Source organism: Haliotis rufescens, unplaced genomic scaffold (genome assembly GCF_023055435.1).
Source record: "Haliotis rufescens isolate VD_foot unplaced genomic scaffold, xgHalRufe1.0.p SCAF_14, whole genome shotgun sequence".
NCBI classification, from domain to species: Eukaryota; Metazoa; Mollusca; class Gastropoda; order Lepetellida; family Haliotidae; genus Haliotis; species Haliotis rufescens.
In genome coordinates, this window is record NW_025963824.1 from 7958753 (window position 1) to 7969225 (window position 10473).

A 10473-nucleotide genomic window follows, 5' to 3' on the forward strand; every position below is an offset into this window, starting at 1 on the left:
TGGGCTCCATTCTGAGAAAGCCATGCTATGCTGGACTTTCCCTGTGAAGAATGTGGTCAGTAGATATAGGGGTGTATTTTGCTGGTCCGAATGTTCCGAGTAGTAGGGAAAGTATAACCTTCCGCATTCATGGTGAAGTGTAAGAATGAGTTGCGGGTGCTGTCCACACCCAATGATACCCCAGTTACCGTAGAAAGGCAGTTGTAGTGTCAGCTGAGGTCGTCTGGAAGTGTGATCTCTAGAGCCCATCGGTGATAGATACTCTTCAGGTTAAAATGAACTTTTGTAGAGGTTAATGACGATTTGCATAGCACTGCCAAAGGATCATTGTGAAAACAAAATCAAGACTCTATAGTCTATATTGAAATGAACCACCCATAGTAACGATGATTTAGTATTTTAATGTGTCAGATCCAGTTCAGACGTGCAAAATCCTATTTTAATGAGTTGGTCTTTCAATGTTTCAGATCAATTGTAGAAGTGCCACTTCTTGGTATAATGAGTTGGTATCTTATGTTTCAGCTCCGGTTTTCACACGCCACTAAATATAATGAATTGTTGTGTTGTGATGCACCACTTCATTTAATTAGTTGCTCTCTAATATCTGATCTCTAGTTGTGATGCACCAAGTCATGACACCTGTGAAGATCCGGGGTAGAATAGGTCTTCAGCAACCCATGCTTGCCGTAAAAGGTGACTATGCTTGTCGTAAGAGGCGACTAACGGGATCGGGTGGTCAGGCTCGCTGACTTGTTTGATGAATGTCATCGATCCCAATTGTATGGATCGATGGTCATGATGTCAATCACTGGATTGTCTGGTCCAAACTCGATTATTTACAGACAACAGCCGTCATATAGCTGGAATATTGCTGAGTGTGGCGTTAAACAACAAACAAACAAACAAACAAACAAACAAACACTTCATATACTCTGTTGGTATCAAATGTTACAGCTCCCATTGTGAAAAGCCACTTCATATAATGAGGTGTTCTCTTTTGTTTCAGCTCCAGTTGTGAGCACCACTTCATCTCAGTTGGTCTCTAATGTTTCAGGTCAAGTTATAATGCTCCAATTCATATAATTAGTTGGTCTCTGGTGTTTCAGGTCCAGTTGTGATGTGCCACTTCATATAATTAGTTGGTCTCTAATGTTTCAGGTCCATTTGTGAGCTCTGCTTCTCAGCAGTTGATCTCCAATGTTTCAGGTACAGTTGTGATGCTCCACTTCATATAATAAGTTGGTCTCCAATGTTTCAGGTCAAGTTGTGATGCTCCACTTCATATAATGAGTTGGTCTCTAATGTTTCAGGTCCAGTTGTGACGCTACACTTCATATAATGAGTTAGTCTCTGATGTGTCAGCTCCAGTTGTGAGCACCACTTCATCTCAGTTGGTCTCTAATGTTTCAGGTCCAGTTGTGATGTGCCATTTCATATAATTAGTTGGTCTCTTATGTTTCAGCTCCAGTTGTGATGCATCATTTCCTACTAGTATTAGCTGGGTTTATTTATGATTTATGTCAAGTTGAGAAGCATCACTTAGACAAAACAGTTTATTTTTCCAGAGAGAATCTTTTTTTCAATATTATAGTGTAAACTCAGTGCAACTTTAACTCCACATAGTTTCTACAGTCACGGTGTCTTTGACTGAATGTAAGCATGTCCTTCTACAATTGTAGGTTATGCCTAGACGACCAAGGTGCCTGGACATGGGTTACACATTGCAACTGTCCGTGGTCATGTGGGCTCCATTCTGAGAAAGCCATGCTATGCTGGACTTTCCCTGTGAAGAATGTGGTCAGTAGATATAGGGGTGTATTTTGCTGGTCCGAATGTTCCGAGTAGTAGGGTGAGGTGAGGTGAAATTGGGTTTAACGTCGCGTCCAAGATTATTGCACTTATATAGCGACGTGCATGCACGTGTATGTGTGTGTGTGGCTGCTTGTACTAGTCCGGACTGATGCCGATTTATAGTGCTAGCTCACTGAGATACCATGCCGCAGTTTAACATGAATACCCCACTCAGACACAGTATACTGACTCCGAGCCGACCAGTCCTTGTTTTAGCCCCTTAATGCCGAGCGCCAGACAGGGTAACAACAAGTACAATCTTTTAACGTCTTTTTGTATGACGCGGCCCGGGATCGAACCCTGGACCTTCCGCTCTCCGGGCGGACGCTCTACCACAGGACCACGGAGGCGGTCCCGAGTAGTAGGGAAAGTATAACCTTCCGCATTCATGGTGAAGTGTAAGAATGAGTTGCGGGTGCTGTCCACACCCAATGATACCCCAGTTACCGTAGAAAGGCAGTTGTAGTGTCAGCTGAGGTCGTCTGGAAGTGTGATCTCTAGAGCCCATCGGTGATAGATACTCTTCAGGTTAAAATGAACTTTTGTAGAGGTTAATGACGATTTGCATAGCACTGCCAAAGGATCATTGTGAAAACAAAATCAAGACTCTATAGTCTATATTGAAATGAACCACCTCCAGTAACGATGATTTAGTATTTTAATGTGTCAGATCCAGTTCAGACGTGCAAAATCTTATTTTAATGAGTTGGTCTTTCAATGTTTCAGATCAATTGTAGAAGTGCCACTTCTTGGTATAATGAGTTGGTATCTTATGTTTCAGCTCCAGTTTTGACACGCCACTAAATATAATGAATTGTTGTGTTGAGATGCACCACTTCATTTAATTAGTTGCTCTCTAATATCTGATCTCTAGTTGTGATGCACCACGTCATGACACCTGTGAAGATCCGGGGTAGAATAGGTCTTCAGCAACCCATGCTTGCCGTAAAAGGTGACTATGCTTGTCGTAAGAGGCGACTAACGGGATCGGGTTGTCAGGCTCGCTGACTTGTTTGATGAATGTCATCGATCCCAATTGTATGGATCGATGGTCATGATGTCAATCACTGGATTGTCTGGTCCAGACTCGATTATTTACAGACAACAGCCGTCATATAGCTGGAATATTGCTGAGTGTGGCGTTAAACAACAAACAAACAAACAAACAAACAAACAAACACTTCATATACTCTGTTGGTCTCAAATGTTACAGCTCCCATTGTGAAAAGCCACTTCATATAATGAGGTGTTCTCTTTTGTTGAGCCTCCAGTTGTGAGCACCACTTCATCTCAGTTGGTCTCTAATGTTTCAGGTCCAGTTGTAATGCTCCAATTCATATAATTAGTTGGTCTCTGATGTTTCAGGTCCAATTGTGATGTGCCACTTCATATAATTAGTTGGTCTCTAATGTTTCAGGTCCATTTGTGAGCTCTGCTTCTCAGCAGTTGATCTCCAATGTTTCAGGTACAGTTGTGATGCTCCACTTCATATAATAAGTTGGTCTCCAATGTTTCAGGTCAAGTTGTGATGCTCCACTTCATATAATGAGTTGGTCTCTAATGTTTCAGGTCCAGTTGTGACGCTACACTTCATATAATGAGTTAGTCTCTGATGTGTCAGCTCCAGTTCTGAGCACCACTTCATCTCAGTTGGTCTCTAATGTTTCAGGTCCAGTTGTGATGTGCCATTTCATATAATTAGTTGGTCTCTTATGTTTCAGCTCCAGTTGTGATGCATCATTTCCTACTAGTATTAGCTGGGTTTATTTATGATTTATGTCCAGTTGAGAAGCATCACTTAGACAAAACAGATTATTTTTCCAGAGAGAATCTTTTTTTCAATAGTATAGTGTAAACTCAGTGCAACTTTAACTCCACATAGTTTCTACAGTCACGGTGACTTTGACTGAATGTAAGCATGTCCTTCTACAATTGTAGGTTATGCCTAGACGACCAAGGTGCCTGGACATGGGTTACACATTGCAACTGTCCGTGGTCATGTGGGCTCCATTCTGAGAAAGCCATGCTATGCTGGACTTTCCCTGTGAAGAATGTGGTCAGTAGATATAGGGGTGTATTTTGCTGGTCCGAATGTTCCGAGTAGTAGGGAAAGTATAACCTTCCGCATTCATGGTGAAGTGTAAGAATGAGTTGCGGGTGCTGTCCACACCCAATGATACCCCAGTTACCGTAGAAAGGCAGTTGTAGTGTCAGCTGAGGTCGTCTGGAAGTGTGATCTCTAGAGCACATCGGTGATAGATACTCTTCAGGTTAAAATGAACTTTTGTAGAGGTTAATGACGATTTGCATAGCACTGCCAAAGGATCATTGTGAAAACAAAATCAAGACTCTATAGTCTATATTGAAATGAACCACCTCCAGTAACGATGATTTAGTATTTTAATGTGTCAGATCCAGTTCAGACGTGCAAAATCTTATTTTAATGAGTTGGTCTTTCAATGTTTCAGATCAATTGTAGAAGTGCCACTTCTTGGTATAATGAGTTGGTATCTTATGTTTCAGCTCCAGTTTTGACACGCCACTAAATATAATGAATTGTTGTGTTGTGATGCACCACTTCATTTAATTAGTTGCTCTCTAATATCTGATCTCTAGTTGTGATGCACCACGTCATGACACCTGTGAAGATCCGGGGTAGAATAGGTCTTCAGCAACCCATGCTTGCCGTAAAAGGTGACTATGCTTGTCGTAAGAGGCGACTAACGGGATCGGGTTGTCAGGCTCGCTGACTTGTTTGATGAATGTCATCGATCCCAATTGTATGGATCGATGGTCATGATGTCAATCACTGGATTGTCTGGTCCAAACTCGATTATTTACAGACAACAGCCGTCATATAGCTGGAATATTGCTGAGTGTGGCGTTAAACAACAAACAAACAAACAAACAAACAAACACTTCATATACTCTGTTGGTCTCAAATGTTACAGCTCCCATTGTGAAAAGCCACTTCATATAATGAGGTGTTCTCTTTTGTTGAGCCTCCAGTTGTGAGCACCACTTCATCTCAGTTGGTCTCTAATGTTTCAGCTCCAGTTGTGATGCATCATTTCCTACTAGTATTAGCTGGGTTTATTTATGATTTATGTCAAGTTGAGAAGCATCACTTAGACAAAACAGATTATTTTTCCAGAGAGAATCATTTTTTCAATATTATAGTGTAAACTCAGTGCAACTTTAACTCCACATAGTTTCTACAGTCACGGTGACTTTGACTGAATGTAAGCATGTCCTTCTACAATTGTAGGTTATGCCTAGACGACCAAGGTGCCTGGACATGGGTTACACATTGCAACTGTCCGTGGTCATGTGGGCTCCATTCTGAGAAAGCCATGCTATGCTGGACTTTCCCTGTGAAGAATGTGGTCAGTAGATATAGGGGTGTATTTTGCTGGTCCGAATGTTCCGAGTAGTAGGGAAAGTATAACCTTCCGCATTCATGGTGAAGTGTAAGAATGAGTTGCGGGTGCTGTCCACACCCAATGATACCCCAGTTACCGTAGAAAGGCAGTTGTAGTGTCAGCTGAGGTCGTCTGGAAGTGTGATCTCTAGAGCCCATCGGTGATAGATACTCTTCAGGTTAAAATGAACTTTTGTAGAGGTTAATGACGATTTGCGTAGCACTGCCAAAGGATCATTGTGAAAACAAAATCAAGACTCTATAGTCTATATTGAAATGAACCACCTCCAGTAACGATGATTTAGTATTTTAATGTGTCAGATCCAGTTCAGACGTGCAAAATCCTATTTTAATGAGTTGGTCTTTCAATGTTTCAGATCAATTTGAGAAGTGCCACTTCTTGGTATAATGAGTTGGTATCTTATGTTTCAGCTCCAGTTTTGACACGCCACTAAATATAATGAATTGTTGTGTTGTGATGCACCACTTCATTTAATTAGTTGCTCTCTAATATCTGATCTTTAGTTGTGATGCACCACGTCATGACACCTGTGAAGATCCGGGGTAGAATAGGTCTTCAGCAACCCATGCTTGCCGTAAAAGGTGACTATGCTTGTCGTAAGAGGCGACTAATGGCATCGGTTGGTCAGGCTCGCTGACTTGTTTGATGAATGTCATCGATCCCAATTGTATGGATCGATGGTCATGATGTCAATCACTGGATTGTCTGGTCCAGACTCGATTATTTACAGACAACAGCCGTCATATAGCTGGAATATTGCTGAGTGTGGCGTTAAACAACAAACAAACAAACAAACAAACAAACACTTCATATACTCTGTTGGTCTCAAATGTTACAGCTCCCATTGTGAAAAGCCACTTCATATAATGAGGTGTTCTCTTTTGTTGAGGCTCCAGTTGTGAGCACCACTTCATCTCAGTTGGTCTCTAATGTTTCAGGTCCAGTTGTAATGCTCCAATTCATATAATTAGTTGGTCTCTGATGTTTCAGGTCCAGTTGTGATGTGCCACTTCATATAATTAGTTGGTCTCTAATGTTTCAGGTCCAGTTGTGAGCTCTGCTTCTTAGCAGTTGATCTCCAATGTTTCAGGTACAGTTGTGATGCTCCACTTCATATAATGAGTTGGTCTCTAATGTTTCAGGTCCAGTTGTGAGCTCTGCTTCATAGTAGTTGATCTCCAATGTTTCAGGTCAATTTGTGATGCTCCACTTCATATAATGAGTTAGTCTCTGATGTTTCAGCTCCAGTTGTGAGCACCACTTCATCTCAGTTGGTCTCTAATGTTTCAGGTCCAGTTGTGATGTGCCATTTCATATAATTAGTTGGTCTCTTATGTTTCATCTCCAGTTGTGATGCATCATTTCCTACTAGTATTAGCTGGGTTTATTCATGATTTATGTCCAGTTGAGATGCATCACTTAGACAAAACAGATTATTTGTCCAGAGAGAATCATTTTTTCAATATTATAGTATAAACTCAGTGCAACTTTAACTCCACATAGTTTCTACAGTCAAGGTGACTTTGACTGAATGTAAGCATGTCCTTTTACAATTGTAGGTTATGCCAAGACGACCAAGGTGCCTGGACATGGGTTACACATTGCAACTGTCCGTGGTCATGTGGGCTCCATTCTGAGAAAGCCATGCTATGCTGGACTTTCCCTGTGAAGAATGTGGTCAGTAGATATAGGGGTGTATTTTGCTGGTCCGAATGTTCCGAGTAGTAGGGAAAGTATAACCTTCCGCATTCATGGTGAAGTGTAAGAATGAGTTGCGGGTGCTGTCCACACCCAATGATACCCCAGTTACCGTAGAAAGGCAGTTGTAGTGTCAGCTGAGGTCGTCTGGAAGTGTGGTCTCTAGAGCCCATCGGTGATAAATACTCTTCAGGTTAAAATGAACTTTTGTAGAGGTTAATGACGATTTGCGTAGCACTGCCAAAGGATCATTGTGAAAACAAAATCAAGACTCTATAGTCTATATTGAAATGAACCACCTCCAGTAACGATGATTTAGTATTTTAATGTGTCAGATCCAGTTCAGACGTGCAAAATCCTATTTTAATGAGTTGGTCTTTCAATGTTTCAGATCAATTGTAGAAGTGCCACTTCTTGGTATAATGAGTTGGTATCTTATGTTTCAGCTCCAGTTTTGACACGCCACTAAATATAATGAATTGTTGTGTTGTGATGCACCACTTCATTTAATTAGTTGCTCTCTAATATCTGATCTTTAGTTGTGATGCACCACATCATGACACCTGTGAAGATCCGGGGTAGAATAGGTCTTCAGCAACCCATGCTTGCCGTAAAAGGTGACTATGCTTGTCGTAAGAGGCGACTAATGGCATCGGTTGGTCAGGCTCGCTGACTTGTTTGATGAATGTCATCGATCCCAATTGTATGGATCGATGGTCATGATGTCAATCACTGGATTGTCTGGTCCAGACTCGATTATTTACAGACAACAGCCGTCATATAGCTGGAATATTGCTGAGTGTGGCGTTAACCAACAAACAAACAAACAAACAAACAAACACTTCATATACTCTGTTGGTCTCAAATGTTACAGCTCCCATTGTGAAAAGCCACTTCATATAATGAGGTGTTCTCTTTTGTTGAGGCTCCAGTTGTGAGCACCACTTCATCTCAGTTGGTCTCTAATGTTTCAGGTCAAGTTATAATGCTCCAATTCATATAATTAGTTGGTCTCTGATGTTTCAGGTCCAGTTGTGATGTGCCACTTCATATAATTAGTTGGTCTCTAATGTTTCAGGTCCAGTTGTGAGCTCTGCTTCTTAGCAGTTGATCTCCAATGTTTCAGGTACAGTTGTGATGCTCCACTTCATATAATGAGTTGGTCTCTAATGTTTCAGCTCCAGTTGTGAGCTCTGCTTCATAGTAGTTGATCTCCAATGTTTCAGGTCAATTTGTGATGCTCCACTTCATATAATGAGTTAGTCTCTGATGTTTCAGCTCCAGTTGTGAGCACCACTTCATCTCAGTTGGTCTCTAATGTTTCAGGTCCAGTTGTGATGTGCCATTTCATATAATTAGTTGGTCTCTTATGTTTCATCTCCAGTTGTGATGCATCATTTCCTACTAGTATTAGCTGGGTTTATTCATGATTTATGTCCAGTTGAGATGCATCACTTAGACAAAACAGATTATTTGTCCAGAGAGAATCATTTTTTCAATATTATAGTATAAACTCAGTGCAACTTTAACTCCACATAGTTTCTACAGTCACGGTGACTTTGACTGAATGTAAGCATGTCCTTCTACAATTGTAGGTTATGCCTAGACGACCAAGGTGCCTGGACATGGGTTACACATTGCAACTGTCCGTGGTCATGTGGGCTCCATTCTGAGAAAGCCATGCTATGCTGGACTTTCCCTGTGAAGAATGTGGTCAGTAGATATAGGGGTGTATTTTGCTGGTCCGAATGTTCCGAGTAGTAGGGAAAGTATAACCTTCCGCATTCATGGTGAAGTGTAAGAATGAGTTGCGGGTGCTGTCCACACCCAATGATACCCCAGTTACCGTAGAAAGGCAGTTGTAGTGTCAGCTGAGGTCGTCTGGAAGTGTGATCTCTAGAGCCCATCGGTGATAGATACTCTTCAGGTTAAAATAAACTTTTGTAGAGGTTAATGACGATTTGCGTAGCACTGCCAAAGGATCATTGTGAAAACAAAATCAAGACTCTATAGTCTATATTGAAATGAACCACCTCCAGTAACGATGATTTAGTATTTTAATGTGTCAGATCCAGTTCAGACGTGCAAAATCCTATTTTAATGAGTTGGTCTTTCAATGTTTCAGATCAATTTGAGAAGTGCCACTTCTTGGTATAATGAGTTGGTATCTTATGTTTCAGCTCCAGTTTTGACACGCCACTAAATATAATGAATTGTTGTGTTGTGATGCACCACTTCATTTAATTAGTTGCTCTCTAATATCTGATCTTTAGTTGTGATGCACCACATCATGACACCTGTGAAGATCCGGGGTAGAATAGGTCTTCAGCAACCCATGCTTGCCGTAAAAGGTGACTATGCTTGTCGTAAGAGGCGACTAATGGCATCGGCTGGTCAGGCTCGCTGACTTGTTTGATGAATGTCATCGATCCCAATTGTATGGATCGATGGTCATGATGTCAATCACTGGATTGTCTGGTCCAGACTCGATTATTTACAGACAACAGCCGTCATATAGCTGGAATATTGCTGAGTGTGGCGTTAACCAACAAACAAACAAACAAACAAACAAACACTTCATATACTCTGTTGGTCTCAAATGTTACAGCTCCCATTGTGAAAAGCCACTTCATATAATGAGGTGTTCTCTTTTGTTGAGGCTCCAGTTGTGAGCACCACTTCATCTCAGTTGGTCTCTAATGTTTCAGGTCAAGTTATAATGCTCCAATTCATATAATTAGTTGGTCTCTGATGTTTCAGGTCCAGTTGTGATGTGCCACTTCATATAATTAGTTGGTCTCTAATGTTTCAGGTCCAGTTGTGAGCTCTGCTTCTTAGCAGTTGATCTCCAATGTTTCAGGTACAGTTGTGATGTTCCACTTCATATAATGAGTTGGTCTCTAATGTCTCAGCTCCAGTTGTGAGCTCTGCTTCATAGTAGTTGATCTCCAATGTTTCAGGTCAATTTGTGATGCTCCACTTCATATAATGAGTTAGTCTCTGATGTTTCAGCTCCAGTTGTGAGCACCACTTCATCTCAGTTGGTCTCTAATGTTTCAGGTCCAGTTGTGATGTGCCATTTCATATAATTAGTTGGTCTCTTATGTTTCATCTCCAGTTGTGATGCATCATTTCCTACTAGTATTAGCTGGGTTTATTCATGATTTATGTCCAGTTGAGATGCATCACTTAGACAAAACAGATTATTTGTCCAGAGAGAATCATTTTTTCAATATTATAGTATAAACTCAGTGCAACTTTAACTCCACATAGTTTCTACAGTCACGGTGACTTTGACTGAATGTAAGCATGTCCTTTTACAATTGTAGGTTATGCCAAGACGACCAAGGTGCCTGGACATGGGTTACACATTGCAACTGTCCGTGGTCATGTGGGCTCCATTCTGAGAAAGCCATGCTATGCTGGACTTTCCCTGTGAAGAATGTGGTCAGTAGATATAGGGGTGTATTTTGCTGGTCCG